The sequence below is a fragment of the Rattus norvegicus genome, chromosome 3 (genome assembly GCF_036323735.1).
Source record: "Rattus norvegicus strain BN/NHsdMcwi chromosome 3, GRCr8, whole genome shotgun sequence".
Classification (NCBI taxonomy): Eukaryota; Metazoa; Chordata; class Mammalia; order Rodentia; family Muridae; genus Rattus; species Rattus norvegicus.
This window is the reverse complement of record NC_086021.1, coordinates 39225669-39237958: the sequence shown is the minus strand read 5'-3', so window position 1 is coordinate 39237958 and position 12290 is coordinate 39225669. Positions and strand designations below refer to the sequence as shown.

At 46.0% G+C, this 12290-nt stretch overlaps 1 long non-coding RNA gene across 3 annotated transcripts; it reads right to left on the bottom strand.

Annotated features, from left to right (window-relative positions):
* Nucleotides 1-330: 330 nt before the first annotated feature.
* Nucleotides 331-9671, bottom strand: LOC120101530 (uncharacterized). 3 transcript variants are annotated; one of them, XR_005502111.2, is made up of 3 exons: nucleotides 8957-9671; nucleotides 2838-3014; nucleotides 331-788 (listed from the first exon to the last, which is right to left on the bottom strand). It is a non-coding gene; the product is annotated as an uncharacterized LOC120101530 (long non-coding RNA). The 3 variants fall into 3 exon arrangements; XR_005502112.2 differs by lacking the exon at nucleotides 8957-9671 and adding an exon at nucleotides 3334-8934 and having other exon boundaries at nucleotides 2233-3014; XR_005502110.2 differs by lacking the exon at nucleotides 8957-9671 and adding an exon at nucleotides 3334-8918.
* Nucleotides 9672-12290: the final 2619 nt, after the last annotated feature.

Below are 12290 nucleotides of genomic sequence, written 5' to 3'. Positions count from 1 at the left end.
GTAAGCTGATTATACAAGACCTGAGCAAGATCAGGCCAGACATCAGTCTAGCACGGAAAGGTAGCTTCATTAGCCCTCACGCTTTCTGAGGAGCTATTGATAGTTGATAATTACTGGAGAGAGAGAACCTGTTTTCTTTACAGTTCCAGCCCCTAGGAGGTTGTCTATGTTCTCACCAAGGTCAGTATTGGGGTGGATGGGGGTGGGGGAGAGGTTGGTATGCATCTAGGAAGAGAGAGTGAATATGACCAAACACATTGTATGCATTTATGAAAGTCTCAAAGAACTAGCAGAAACATTATACTAAAAAAAGAAGAAAACAATGCCAGATGTACCAACTCACGCTTTTAATCCTAGCCCTCAGGAGACAGAGACAGGCAGATGAGTTTTAACTCAGTGTGTTCTACGCAGCAAGTTCCAAGCCAGTCAGGGCTATGGAGCGAGACCTTGTCCCAAAAGGCCGATAAATAAATAATTATAGAGATGGAAACAATTATTTGGGTTAGTAAGAGTGAACAATAGTAGTAAGGCTCTTGCCCAAGTTAGAGAGGGATTAGATGCTGTGGGGCTGGTGTTGAGGGTGTGAACACAGCAAGAGACACCACAGCTGGAAATATCATAAAAGAGATCGAAGAACAGGCTGGTGTCATTTCGTCCCCAGAGTGCCTTAGGAGTGCATTGTTGAGCGATTTTGTTGTACAAACATGGGACATCCCTTGATCATGCCTAGGTTGTGTGTTGAAGACATTGATGCACGTCTGGCCAGATGTTGTCATGTGCCATTTGACCTGGAAAACCGGAGAGAAAGCAGATGGTTGATGTGTGAAGTTCTACGAAACTCTGAGTTGATGTCATGAGAAAATGTCAACCAGCTATATCTAAGAGTTAAAATGGAAATGCCAAGGCTCCACCCAATGGGTTTGGGTTACTAGAATTATGGTAAAATGCTCGAAGTAGAATTTGGCTGGCAGGGGTTGGGGATTTAGCTCAGTGGTAGAGCGCTTGCCTAGCAAGCGCAAGGCCCTGGGTTTGGTCCCCAGCTCTGAAAAAAAGAAAAAAGAAAAAAAAAAAAAGAATTTGGCTGGCAAAAAGATCATCGCTTTAAAATTTCTAATTAATAGTTGTCTTAGTTAGGGTTTTACTGCTGTGAACAGACACCATGACCAAGGCAACTCTTACAAGGACAACATTTAACTGGGGCTGGCTTACAGTTTCAGAGATTCAGTCCATTATCATCAAGGTGGGAGCATGGCAGCATCCAGGCAGGCACGGTAAAGGAGAAGCTGAGAGTTCTACATCTTCATCTGGAGGCTGCTAGCAGAATACTGACTTCCTGGCAGCTAGGATGAGGGTCTTATGACCAAGTCCCCAGTGACACGCCTACTCCAACAATGCCACACCTCCCAATAGTGCCACTCCCTGGGTCAACCATATACAAACCATTACAATAGTTTTTTTTTTTTAAGTTACATTTTAATAAATTTATTTTGTGTGCATGCACACATATGTTAGTGTGTATGCTGTGGGGATTAGAGGACAACTTTCAGGATTTGGTTCTCTCTTTCTACCTTGGTAGCGAGTACTTTTACCCGCTGAGACAATCCCCCTACTCAATAGCTTTTCCTTTTTTGAGACAGGGTCTTACTTAATTCCAGCTAGCTCAGGCTAGTCTGGAATTCAGTATATAACGCAGGCTGGCCTTGAACTTGTGGTCATTAGTGATGGGAGGACAGGCGTGTGCTGGCAAGCCTGAAGAAAACACTGTTTTGACCCTTCCACGGCACCAGGCCTACAGTCAACACCACAGTTGCTGTCTCCACACTTGTTCTATTGACCAGCACTGCCCACAGCTGGGCTGCCTCTCTAGCTCCCAGCCATCACTCAACCAGAAGTTCCCAGCTGTCAAGGAACTTTTTTTTTTTGACGAAACACTGCCCTGAGGACTAGTGTGAAGACGCAAGTGGAAAGGCCACTCAAAACTTGTGACATGAGTCTAGTCCCCAGAGCTCATTGCAAAGGAGGAGAAACTGACTCCACAAAGTTGTCCTCTGACCTCCACATTTGAACTGTGGCATGTGTGCACATATCCTCCATGTCCAGCCTCACACACATGGCTTGCGCGCACACTAATTTTCTTTTTAAAAAAACCTTTTTTTATTGATTGCTTGTGAATTTCACATCATGCACCCCAATTCCACTCATGTCCCCCCCTTTCTTATCTGCTCTCTGTACTTGTCCATCTTTAGCTGTAAATGTTCCTTGCACCGAGTCACTGGTCTGGTTCCAGGCCTCCGGCTTCTGCTACATCATCAATACTGGATCCTCACAGGGACGCCTCTCTGACAACCTTTTGTTGTCCTGTGTCATGGAGATCCTGCAGCTTTGGATCTGAGGACTGGTCCCTTCATGGACTCCAGCAGCTCATAGGTGGGGTAGATATTGGGGTGGGCCAACTCAGAGCCCTAGATCTGGGCGCCACTAGAGCAAGCTCACAAGCACTGCTGGGCTAGCTCACCACAGCTTGCAAGGGCTGGTTGGTCCCCACAGTCCTACCACTAGGGGCCAGCTCTACCGTTTTGCCCAGCAGGGACCTGCTCTCTCAAATGCTGCAACCAATAAGGGGCGGGGCCAGCTCTATCCAGCCTTTGGAGATTAATACGATCCCAGGTGGCAGCCCAGCCCAGGGACTAAGGTCTACATGGCCTTTGGTGGCAATTTGGGTCATGGACATTGATACAGATACCTGCTGCTGCATGGTCACAGACCCAGACATGGCTCTCAGCAGCAGCACAAGCCAAAACTCACCACGGCCTCAGGTGACCTCACAAGCTACTCACAGATGGTGTTCCTCTCTACCCCCAAGTCTCCAGATCTGCCTCTCTTCACGGTGCTCAAACGGTTCCTCTTCTCTTCCTCTCCTATCTCTCCACCCCATATTTGCATATCGCAGTGGCTCAAGCCACAGGCCACACGGTGGGCAGAGTCTCTGGGTGTCTTCAAACGTTTGTCCAACCCTAAGATTGCAGAGGAAATAAATACATGGCCAAAGTTAAACACAGCACAGAAAGACTGTAATCCAACATAGAGTTGTCTAGTCTCACGGTTGAACCACCATTACAGTAAACCAGAGAGACGAGCAGATAGGCTATCGACGAGACGTAAACACAGCAGGACATGTTGATAGGCTCTGGTCACCACTCTGGTCCTGCTCTTCTTCCTAGGATGGAGCTCTTGGGAGTTTCAGTGACTTACACAGTGGTTGGTTTTCTCAAAGGAAGAAGACATAGGCTCTTGCATTTATCACTGGCTCTATGGATGAACAGTGTAACTCACCATTTCCCAAGGAGCACGAACAGCAATGGCCTTCCTGTCCTCCAGTTCTGCCTCTCTTCACCGTGCACCAATGGCCTCTCGCCTTCTGCCTTTATTTGCTTGCTTCTTTCTCTTTCTTCACTCCACCACCTACTTACTCATTTCCTCAGGACCCAGCACAGTGAGGGTGCAAACCATATTGTTTGCCAAACCACCCTCATTATTTTTAAAAGAATAAAAATAAAAAGAGGGATTTAGCCCAATTGTGGAGTGCTGTTCAACAGCTCCATGACTTGTGCTGGATGCCCAGTAATATACATATCAGACATGATGCCAAACGCCTGTCAGCCTAATATTTAGGAGGAGAATCACCAAATTTAAGGTCCCTCAGGCCACACAGTTAGGTTGGAGTCAGCCTGGGCTGTCTGAGACCCTATCTCAAAACCACAAACGAACGAACAAAGCAACAGAAAAGGAAAACGGCCCCAGCACAGGACAGCTGTGTAGAAAGCAAGGCCTACAGGCAACTCTGGCCAGAACAACTCCCTTAAGCTCTTGACCATGTTGATAGAGGAACCCCCACCCAAGCTATCATAGGCCCGGGAAGATGGCAGGTAACAAGGGTCGCCACCGAGTCTGATGACCTGGGCATCATCCCTGGACTCCACATGGCAGAAGAAAAGAATAAACGTCTGCGACACGTCCTCAGACTCCCAAAGCACACAACGCTCTGCCCCCAAATCAATCAATCAATCAATCAATCAATCATCAATCAATCCCAGATTTGAGGGAGCAGGGCAGGATTCCCTGAAGGCTGCCTAGGAGAGCTAACTCCACCCTGACTGTTCATCTCTGAGGACTGGATGCTGAGGACTGGAAACCCCTTTTCAGATGGGTGAGCCTGAGCTGCCTAGACTGCAGATGATTATCTTCAAACTGTCTCTATGCCATCTGCATACAAAACGGCGTGACCTCCAGGGCCACGTTGGTTCACAATGGCCACGGCGACAACCGGACAAAAAGAACCATCAAAAGGTCGAAAGGAGGGCAGTGCCCAGATTCCTGGAAAAGTTGTGCCCATTCCCAGAAAACACACACGCATTCCTCCCCTGCATTACCCTCAGCCTGCCTCTCATTTCTTTCGCCCCACTATGGCCATCAAGCCTTGGGCTGCTGAGAAGCTGTTTTCCACATTTATTGCCTCCTTTATTCTGTTCTTGGCCAAGAATGAAAAGTTTCCTTCACTACTTGATGGCGCTTGATCTTGTTTCTTCCCCCCTCACAATTCTGAGAGGGACAAAGAACCCAGTTTCGGGGCCAAAAGTAGCAACGCACAGGCAGGGTAAGGCACAGGAGAGGTGGGATGCCGCCTGTTTGCCTGTGGCAGGAGAAGCCTTCTTCCCTGGGGTCTTAGGGGTCTTGCAGACCCCAGCAAAGCCATCTCTAGCACTGGGGGCTAGATAGCTTGGGAAGAGTCTTTGTTTAGAGTCTTTGTTTCCTGCTGTGGGGATGGAGAAGAGTTACAGCCACCTTCCAGGGATGTGTCCTGAGGTCTAGAGTGAGTGTGTGTGTGTGTGTGTGTGTGTGTGTGTGTGTGTGTGTGTGTGTGTGTGTCTTACGCTCAGTGTGAGCAACCCAACAGTACTCTACAAGAACCTACCCCAATTCTCTGTTCCCTACAGAACATCATGGAAATGCCCAGTCCTAAGCCTGTTTATCTTGGAACCCAGAAGGCTAGAAGTCCCTCCTCAGTGGATTAGCCCTTCTGTTGCATGGAAAGATGGCTGTTGGAGTGAAACCTTTAAACTTTGGTATGATCCCTTCCGTGTTTGCTTCAAGACACTCTTCTTAGCTTTATGACATTTGACAGTTGCTGTGGCAAACAGGAAGAAGCAAAATGAAGTTGTCACATCAAGACAAGACATGACTCTTGCCCCAGAGACAATAGGAGAGGGTTATTATGAGGAGCCAAATATGATTGACCACCACCCCAGATCACAGGTTCAAGCTGCCGTGAATGACACCCTGGGAGGGGTTAGTGGAACTTTAACAGTCACAGAAGGAAACAAACAGAACGCAGATCAATTCATTTACAGAGTACTCTGTTGGACATCAGGTAGGCAGCTCACAGCTAAGCCTGCGACCATTGCTATAGGTTCCAGACTGTCTGGTGACATTCTCAGTTCCGGAGTCTGTAGATCAGGTGATTTCTAGGAATGCATTCTGAAAATGTCACCAGAGAGTCAAGAGGATGCTGCTGGAAAACTGCTATGGACTAATGATAGCCCAGAAGAATTTTATCTATTTACCACATTTCAACTCTCTGTAACTGCAGAACCTCAGTCACTCACAGCTGAATTCCCTGCACAGATGTCAGCTTTTCATGGTACTTCAGTTCACAGAGCCAGAAGAGGCTGTGCGGGGATCAATGCTGTTCCCTGCAGAGCACCCCTTCTAGTTGTTGTTTAGAAAAAGTCTCACCAGGGGCTGGGGATTTAGCTCAGTGGTAGAGCGCTTACCTAGGAAGCGCAAGGCCCTGGGTTCGGTCCCCAGCTCCGGAAAAAAAAAAAAAAAAAAAAAAAAAGAACCAAAACCTAGAAAAAGTCTCACCATCCAGCTCAGACTGGCCTCCTACTCAAGATAATCCTCCCAAGGCTGGCCTCAGAACTCTGTGTTCTCATTTTTCTGTGGTCTATAACCTCCCAGGCCCCGAGGACGGAGATGTTGGTTAGTGACTTCCTCTCCCACTGTGCTCTTGGCCCCTTGTGCTGCTCAGTGGTGTGACTGGTTACACAATTCTGAGAGGGGAAAAAGGACCAAGGTTCAACCTGATCACAGAGGAGTAAAGAGTCTAGAACAAAGTAGAAACTGGCAATGATTATAAGGAAAAAGGAGGGCTCCGAACATGGTTTACCTGACAAAGAACCTCCACGTCCAATCCACAGCACCACACTCACGTGGTGGGCACAGACCTATAATGCCAAAGGCTGGGTGGTAGAGGCGGGATGATAAGAAGTTCAAGGTCAAGGCCACGCTTATAGTGTGAGTCCCTGGTGGTAGGGGTGTTTGATAAAAGAAAGAGTATCCCAGGTAACCCAGGCTGGCCTTGAGCTTGCTAAGTACCCAAGGCTGACCTTGACCCTCCTGATCCTCCTGCCTGTATCTCCCAAGGGCACCACCATGCCCAATGTGCTGTGTCTATTTCTAAGACCATTCGAGTCCTCTATCACGAGCAACTGCACCATGTGGGTGGGAACCCTGTCCCTGTAGGATATGGTGGCTGAAGACCTCAGGGCCTCCTCTCATATCTGTCATAAATGAAGAGAGATGTTCATGTAATAGCTGTATCCAAAGCCTTAATGCAAGAACATACAACGTCGGTAATTTCCGTTGGCTCTCTGAGAGACAGAGAATTACACCCACTTAGAGATAAGTAGTTAAGTAATAATTTCCCCCTGAGGTTGCACACTGTGTAATTACAGGGCCGGAATATGAGCCCAGGCTAATTTCAGGCTGAGACTAGAATCTAATTTTACTGCCCTGAAGAATTTCTTCGGGGCACACTAATTCTTGAGAAGGCCCAGCCTACTCACATTTTGTATTTGTGCTTTTTAAATATCGTGCACTTAATTTAAGAATTAAATAATACATTTGTGCAAAATCACAATCCAGAATTGCATTCCCTCTACTCAAGTGGATTGAATTTTCCTACTGGGCCTTTCTTGAAAGGTCAGGAGAAGCAACGTTTAAAACAGAATGGAATGCAACTTTTTAGGTTTGCTTGGGTAGGTAAGATTTTTATGTCAACTGCTGGAATTCTTTGGCCCTAAAGAACCCGAGAGCTTTTTTTTTTTTTTTTTTTTCTCAATGAATTCTAAGAACATAAAAATGCCTGGTTTTCTCTCTGTGTCTGCCTTTTAAAATTAGAAATATGGAAGTACAGAGGTAGGATTTAATATCATTAGAAAACAAAGGACTTGCAAGTCATAGATTGGTTTAGAAAAAAAAAAAAACAGTGGTGTTTTTTTTTTTTTGTTTTTTTGTTTTTTTTGTTTTTTTTGGTTCTTTTTTTTCCCGGAGCTGGGGACCGAACCCAGGGCCTTGCGCTTCCTAGGTAAGCGCTCTACCACTGAGCTAAATCCCCAGCCCCGACAGTGGTGTTTTGAAGAGCATTTTTTAGGGGGGAGCAAGGGGAAAAGGCGCTGACAGGCAGCTCATTCCTTCCAGTATGATTTACTGTCTGGCTGGAAGGAAAGCAATTGTTTGAGGCACGTGCTCTCTCTCTCTCTCTCTCTCTCTCTCTCTCTCTCTCTCTCTCTCTCTTTCTCTCTCTGCATAGTTGTATTTTTCCACAGTACTGGTCCATTCATAAACAATGCCATCAATGTTCTTGCCCTTTGACTCACCAAGTCCTGCAGGCTTCATAGTAGATTTTTTTATTCTAATGTGTTGTTTTCAGACAAAGTCCCCCTCTGGAGCTCAACTTGGCCTGGAATCCCAGATAGCTCAGGCTGGCCTTAAATACAGAGCAGTCCTTCTGCCTCAAACTTTTAGGTGTGATTGCAGGCATGAGCAACTATGCCTGGGTTTTTATTCCAGTCTTAATTGGTGACAAGTCTCAGGTCACACATCACATGTTATAGCGTGGACTGTGGCTACACTGCTTTGGGCTCCCAGTGGGTCAAACTCCTCCAGACACCTGCCCAGCAGCTCCCTGAATCCTAGAATGAAACACACACACACACACACACACACACACACACACACACACACACACACACACATACACACATACACACATACACACATATACATGCGCACACACACTAGCTTATTTTTAATATTCTGTCCAGCTCAATGGCTGGGCAGTTCTAATCCTCTGCCTGCTACCCCAGGACCAATCAGGTAAGTGTCTAGTGGACGCTCACCTGAATTCTTTTTTTTTTTTTTTTTTGGTTCTTTTTTTTGGAGCTGGGGACCGAACCCAGGGCCTTGTGCTTCCTAGGTAAGCGCTCTACCACTGAGCTAAATCCCCAGCCCGCTCACCTGAATTCTTATGTGGCTCATTGGCTCTCTTTCTTGCTTCTCGAAATCTGATCCATCTCCCACTTCATCATGACGATCCTCCCTCTTCTCCTCATCTCTGCCCTAGCCCATGCAAATCTAAACGTCCTGCCCCATCTCCCTTTGCCCAACCATTGGCTGTTGGCTCTTTATTGATCAATCAAAGACTGATTGGGGACAAGGGCCTTCAGCCTTTGGACACACAGAATCCCAATTATATCCAAGCATTAGAACCAATCCCCAACACACGTCACACAATTAAATGTAGGTTCCAGAATGCTGACAGAGTTAAAGGGGCTGAAAGACTCAAAGGTGCCATATTGGAAGCAAGGCGGGAGTGCTAAGGGAACTAAAATCACAGCAAAGCAAGTCATAGAGCATTTCTGCCATGAGGACCCCAAATCATGGAGCAGGTTGGGGACTGATTGACTTCCAGGCTCAGTGGATCCAGACAAATGGCAAATGTGTGGATGTAGCAGTCAAACTAAGGTAAAGCCTTGGTAACAAACAGAGTCTGTCCCTGAGGATCCTGTGGTGCTTGCACCAATGGCCCAAGGATGGCTGATGGGTGCTCTGGTACCTTGTTTTATAGGATCAAGAAGGGCTGCGCAAGCTCGTGCATAAGCTCGTAAGCTCACAGTCTGTCTTGATCCGATGTGGATTTCCTGCACCTCTGTGTTCCTGTGCTCCAGGTTTCATTGACAAGTTCATGGCTGATAATATTTGTAAAAAAAAAAAAAAAAAAAAAGGAATTATTCCTCAGTCTGTCCTCAAGATGGCTCCCATCTGTGTGCCTCCATCTGTTCTGGGCAGAGAGCCCTTGTTTAGTAGTACAAATGACCTGTGGAGTCACTCTGCTTCAGAGTTTGCACTCACAATGGAGCAAAGTGATGTCATATAAAGTGGAGTCACCCAGACCAAGGCCCAGCCTGGAAGCTGTTCTGTGCAATCTGTTACAGAGTACAGGGCACAGCTTTCCCAATCCACCCCCTGATTCCTGAGAGCAGGAGTCTGGTGGGTCACGTGGAGAAGATCAACATTGTTCTTTTTACAAGACGCTTTACAGTTTAAGTAAGCAGGATGCACACTGAGTGTGAGGAATAAGAACAGTATTCAGTGCATTTGCTTCTGTCTGGCTTGCTTTTGAAAGGTCTTACGATGCAGCCCTGGCTAACCTGGATCTTGCTATCTAGAACCAGGCTGGTTTTGAACTCACAGAGATCCATCTACCTGTCTCTCTTAAGTGTTGGATTACAGGCATGCACCACCATGGCTGGCCTGATTTTTTTTTTTTTCAGATGGAATCAAATTTTACTCTTCAGGTTATATCAAATAGTCTCTCTTCTAAAATTGAGGTGGTTTCCTATAACCTAGGCTGGCCTCAAGCTCACAAGGTACCAGAGGATGATGTTGAGCATCTAACCCTCCCGCCTCCTTCTGAGATAACAGGAGTATAGCACCATGTCGGGTATCTAATTGAAGACTTTACATTGGCTTTACATAGTCTCTTAGTTAGAGTCTTATTACTGTGAATAGACATCATGATCAACATAATTCTTATAAAGGGCAACATTTAATTGGGGCTGGATTACAGCATCAGAGGTTCAATCTATTACCATCATGGCAGAAAACATGGCAGCATGTAAGTGGACATGGTGCTGAAGGAGCCAAGAGTACCTATATCTTGATCTGAAGACAACCAGGCAACTATATCTTCCATAGGCAGTCAGGAGGAGGTTCTGATTTCACACTGAGTGGAGCTTGAGTTTGGAGACCCCAAAGCCCACCTACACAGTGACACACTTCCTCCCAACACGGCCACACCTATTCCAACAAGGCCACACCTCCTAATACTGCCACTCCCTATGGCCAAGCATTCAGACACACATTCTATGTGGGGTCAAACCTATGCAAACCACCACACACGCATACTGAGCTCCTCCTGGTTTGTTTCAATGACAATGTCTGTGTGTCATTCCACTGGAGTTTTGGGATTCTCCCTGGCCACACTTCAGACAAGGCTTTATGAGACAATGGCTGAATAAGATGCCAATAAGGTCTTTTCATTAGTTATGACATTGTATCTTGGTCACTGTTCTATTGTTGAGCAGTGACACCATGACCACAAACACTCTTATAAGAGAAGGTATTTAGTTTAGGGTTTCAGAAGTTTAGTCCATTAACTTCGTGGTGAGAAGCATGGTGGCACACAGACATGGTGTTGGAGAAGGAGCTGAGAGTTCTATATCTGGATCTGTAGGCAGCGGAAGTGAGATTCTGGGCTTGACTTGGGCTTCTGAAACCTGAAAAACTAACCCCAGTGACACATTTCTTCAAACAAGACTACACCTCTGAATCTTTTCAAATAGTGCCACTCCCTGGTGACCAAACATTTAAATATATGAGCCAATAGGGGGTCATTCCTATTAAACATCACATTCTACTCCCTGGTGCCCATAGCTTTATAACCATATCATAACACAAGACTGCATTTTGTCCAACTTCGAAAGTCCCCTTAGTCTATAGCAGTCTCAACACTGTTTAGAAGTTCAAAGTTTCTTCTAAGGCTCAAGGCAATCTCCTAACTCTAACTTCTGTACTATCAAAGTCAAAAAGCTGATCCTATACTTTCCACATACAATGGCACAGGATATACATTACCATTCCAAAAGGGAGGAAAGGGAGCATCGTGAAGAAATACTGGACTGAAGCAAGACTGAAAACTCTCAGCTCTTTCTTCAGAACCGTGTTGGCCTGCGTGCTGCTGTATGGCCCACCATGATAATGGACTAACCCTCTGAAACTGTAAGCTGAGCATACTCCAAATTCTGCATTTCCATGTCCAATGTTAAAGTATTCTTCAGATTTCTAACTCCTTTCAGGTTTGTTGACTACAACACAACTTCTGTCTCTTGGGCTGGTTCCACTCCCCCATGCAGCTCTCCTTAGCAGCTATCTTACAATCCTGGCATCTCTAACGTCATGGTATCTCCAATGAAATACAGTCTTCATTTTCTCAGCTTCACCCAATGGCCACTCTTGGTCTCCATGCAGGGACTCCCCTGACACATGCCTGCCTCAGTAGCTTTCCTTAGGGGAGATTCTACAACTCTAAAACCAGAGCCATGTGGCTGAAGCTGCCAATTTCTGGTGCTTGATGAGGCTGAAACATAGCCCCCTTATTCAAATGCATCTTCAGCTTTTTGTTTTCAATGTTTTCCTTGATTGCTTCAGGTTTTCTTTAATTCCTTTCCACAAGTTGGAAGCTTAGCTGGGTGGGATCTTGCTAAGGTCACCACTCTATTTAGCATCAGGCTTTTCTTTATATCTCCTTGAGCACTTGACTTAGCTCTTAGCTCTTAGTGCCCCCTTTCTCTTCAAACTGTGCATTCTGTATTTCTCCCTGCCCCACTTACTTGTTTTTGTTGTAGACCTGCAGAAGTGACCACTAGTAACCAGGTGACACAGTCAACACTAGGCTATCTTGAAAGCTCCTCTGCCAGGACCATTAATCTAAAACTCCTTAATTTAGCCTCAGGCAGACTTTTTGGACAAGGGCAAAAACTAGCCACATTCTTTGCCAAAATATCATAAAACCTGTCTCTAGGCCACTTACTAATATCCTTCCTCTCTGAAACTTGATAATTGTGGGCCCCACAGTCCAAATTGCCCTCAGCACTGTCTTCCGTGCTCCTACTAGGATGTCCTATTAAACCTCGCTTAATTCATTCAACTGCTTTCCTAATCCAAAGTCTGAAAGTCCACACTTTACCAACAAGCAGCATGGTCAGGCTGTCACAGCAATACCCCACTTCCTGGTACCAACTTCTGTCTTAGTCACTGTTCTACTGCTGTGAAGAGATGCCATGACCACGGCAACTCTTACAAAGGAACACATTTTATTGGCGTTAGTT